The following is a 4,044-nucleotide window of genomic DNA, read 5'->3' on the forward strand; positions in this document are numbered from 1 at the left end:
GCAGGGTGCACTGAGAGAGTGTGGGCTGTGGAGGGAGAGACAGGCTCACTTCAGACGTGTGAAGGAGGGAGGGAGGGAGGGAGGGAGAGTGAGGGAGGGAGGGTGAGGGAGGGATGTGGGTGGGGAGCTGGTTCAGGTTGCTCTACTTGGAATCGTAACGTGTGCGTGTGCGTGTGCCTGTTCATGCACGTGTGCACGTGTGTCCTCCTGGCCCCACGTGGTGCGTTCAGTCAGTGTATCAGGAATAAGTCTGGAGGGGTGACTGAGTGGCTTATCAGAGGCAGGATATTGTCTGGGGCTTCTCACTCACTCATTCACTATCAATGCAACTGCAGGTGGAACTTTCCCCCTGTCTTCCTCCCACTCTCTCTGTCACTCTCTCTCTATCTCTCTCCCACACTGTCTGTCACTGTCTCTTTCTCTCTCTCACACACACACATTGTCTCTCTGGTTGGGTTTTCCTGAAATTAGATCGCCCTGTTTTGATAAGCGCATGATATTGGCCCAGATACTCCCAAGTTCACCTGAATTTTTAATAGACAATTTCAAGTTAACTGATTAGCAAATGTGATATCGTGCATTCCGTTCAAAACCATTTTGTTGGAGCATTGTCCTTTCTGTCCCTTTTGGTTTCAGTGCTGTGTCCTCTAAAGATGCTGGTGTAAAGGGTGAGGCTGTGTAGTGGAGGGGGACAGCTGAACCAGGTGGTCTGGCACCAGCTAGGATCTCTGAGCGGAGCAGCTCCAGGCTAAAGGTCACACTTGAGTGGAGGTGAGCGCTGAGAAGAGCCAGGCTTAGACAGCAGACGTTCCTCCAGTGTTCTTTCAACTTTCATCTTGTCAAATCACGCCCCAGAAGATGACAGAAGCCAATATGTCCATGTTTCCCATTGTATATCCTAAGAGCCAGTGGTGGCCCCAGGAATCAACATGGTGGCATGTGAGGGAAACCATTAACATGCACTCATGTTCCTCAACTAAAAAAATAAAAGTACTTTGCAGACTTTCAGATCTATTTGTGGTCTGTCTTAGAAGAACTTCAGTGACAAGGTACAAAAATAAAGTGTTTGTAAAGTGAGGCAACACGAGGATTGCTGCTGCCTCTCCAAACTAATATTGAAAGCTCACAGTTTATGACCTTTGACCGCATGGAAAAAATGGAAATAAATAAACGAATGGATTGTGTCTTCACATTTCAATAGCTTGACCAAACGTTTGGATATATACGTTAAAACTTGGTGCATGATTACGTTGTGATTGTCTTGTTTCAGACATTTTTTTTCCATTCTTGGTATCTTGGTAAGTCCAGGCAGTAGCCATCAATCAGCTCTGTTCTGACATTCCGTTTGATGTTATACATGGCCTGACCTCCCACTGACTTTATATACAGTGACAAATTAGCCTTCAGTTGAAATGAATTTATGTCGTCTGACAGTTTGTGGTGTTAATAATGACTAGTGTTGTCCAGGGGAGCTCTTAATTCCAAAGTTTGTTGTTTATTTTGTTTTGTTTAGCTGATCTTTGAGATCATGAAAGTTGTTAATTCTATAGGTAGCATTTTCATAAATGGTGCTTCTGGACCAGGTAAGAGGTAATAAGGTAATGGAACAGGACAAACAAGGCATTCTGGGCCATCAGATTCACAGCTATCATGAGCGTGCTTAACAGACCTGTTCACATGGTTCCTTTAAGACCATTTGGTGAATTTACAAGCATCTGCAGAACACGATGTGTCTCAGCTGTACGAGCTGACTTTACATCAAAAGTACAATTGTACATAAAAATAAAATAATGTTCCTGCATGAAGCTCGCTGTCCATTTACCTAGCTAGCTAGCAGATATGACCAAAAATAACACATGACAGAAATTGTAGTACTGGTTAAGTACAGTTCACAGTTGTCACAGAAAAAGGCGCTAAATTAAATGACTGTGCTTAGACTACTTCACAGACACTTGTAGATACACTCGTCTTAAGTCCTATTCCAGGAACCACGCGTGTGGTCTTTGGTGTTTTTGATGTACAGCGAGTTCTGTGAAGAGGATGAAATTTTTATGTTTTGACGGTAGGAGGGTGCTGGGAAGCCAGTATCCTTTCTACCCTATACATTTATAAATATGTATTTCTCCTTGAGTGACGTGTTTGCCTCTGTGTATGTGTGTGCGTGGGCGTGTGGGTGTGTTACAATAGAGTACATATACTTGAGTGGCAATTTGTGAAATTTCCTTTATACAGTTATCCCACTGGATGCAATGCAGCTCATAGATCTAAGTAATCAGTGGCGGGAAAACTGATCTAGAACGATCCGCTGGGAGAGATGAAAAGCAGCCTAACTTAGGCTTGGACTAGCATAGCAAGCAGAGGCTAGTCAGCTCAGGCTAGTCAGCACAGGCTAGTCAGCGCAGTTTCTGTAGCGCGCTGTCAGATGTCAGTCACATCCTCGTTGTGTTTGACACTCCACAAAGCCATGACCTCTCCACTATGTGGTGGACATGGTTGAGTTTGAAGGTGTCCACATGCCCTGTCTGATCACCATCCGCTTGCCTCACCTATACCAGCTATACCAGTTATTGATATTTGAGTTGTGGAGAATTTCTGTTTTTTGGACCTTATACCAATCAGCAGCGTTTCCCCCCCACAATTGCTCTCTTTTCTCTCTCTCTCTCTGTCTTTTCTCTCTCATATATTTTTTCTTTTTCTATCTCTCTCATTCTCTCTCTCTCTCTCATTCTCACCCTTTCTCTCTTTCTCTCTTTTCTCTCTCATACATTCTTGTTCTATCTCTCTCATTCTTTCTCTCTCTCATTCTCTTTCTCTCTCTCTGTCTTTTCTCTCATGCATTCTTGTTCTCTCTCTCTCTCTCTCTCTCTCTCTCTCTCTCTCTCTCTCTCTCTCTCTCTCTCTCTCTCTCTCTCTCTCTCTCACACACACACACACACACACACACACACACACATAGCCCCAGGCATGTCTCTTCTTTCAGCAGTCCTACCAGGGCTATGTCAGCAGGAGCTCAGATCCCAGGCCCATCTCTCTGTGCTCTGAGCGGGCTCCTAGCCAGCCTATGTACACAGATGCAGCTGAACCTCACAAAACAGGCATATGGGCACATAACAAGACAAAATGAATCTATTTCATCCATGGGCGTATTGATTAGGGAATGGTTGTCCTACACAGCGACACACTCAGCTTCTTTAAGTCTCCTCATTATACCCATTTGATTGCTCCAGCGTTGGACTTGCTTGGTCCTCTTTCACAGGTGCCCTGGGGTATTGACCCTGAGAGGTGATCTCAGGATCCTTTCAAGCTTAGTGATCTTTGGTGATATGATCTGTTTGGTATAGGGAGACACTGTTGGCTCCTTTTGTGGGGCTGAACTTGAACCTGAGGAACCTGGAGTGAACAGGTTCCTCCTCCTGTTTTATTATTTCCAGTGGGAAGCATCTCAAGTCCTCGGGTTTTCTCTTCAGGGACAACAACCTACTTCAACATTACTGTAAAGATGTGTTCTGTGTGTTGCATGTCTGTGTTGTGTGTGCAGGGTACACAGAGAACACACCTTTACAGTAATGTTGAAGTATTGATATAGGCAGCAGCTTTGCAGGTTGCTGACCCTGAAGAGTGAGTGTATATTGAATGTATAAGGTGTGTTTGTTATGCTTTTGTGTATGTTTTTGCATGTTTGAGGACGTGTGTGTATGTGTGTACGTGTGTGTGTGTGTGTGTGTGGTGTGTGTGTGTGTGTGTGTGTGTGTGTGTGTGTGTGCGATTAGGTTGTGCACGTGTGCGGGCGTGTCTGTGCGCTCAAACACGCGCGAGAGTCTAATCTAATCCAGCTTGGGAAATTGGACAGGCGATCGCCAGCGAAATTGGTTGTGTAACTTCGGAGCTCACGATGATGATTAATCTGTAATTACAGGTTATTAACAGTTAAAAGGAGAGAGAGAGAGGTGGAGCCTGCGGGTGGCGCCGTGGAGCCATGGAGCAGGCGTGTGTTTTCATTAGCTGAGTAAGCCCATCCTGTCCCAGCCAGTTGAACTCTCGCTG

At 45.1% G+C, this 4,044-nt stretch overlaps 1 protein-coding gene across 1 annotated transcript in view; it reads left to right on the top strand.

The window, feature by feature from the left end:
• lrfn2b (leucine rich repeat and fibronectin type III domain containing 2b) overlaps window positions 1-4,044 on the top strand; it is a 94,957-nt gene that overhangs the window by 78,273 nt on the left and 12,640 nt on the right.

Source organism: Brachyhypopomus gauderio, chromosome 9 (assembly GCF_052324685.1).
Source record: "Brachyhypopomus gauderio isolate BG-103 chromosome 9, BGAUD_0.2, whole genome shotgun sequence".
Lineage (NCBI taxonomy): Eukaryota > Metazoa > Chordata > Actinopteri > Gymnotiformes > Hypopomidae > Brachyhypopomus > Brachyhypopomus gauderio.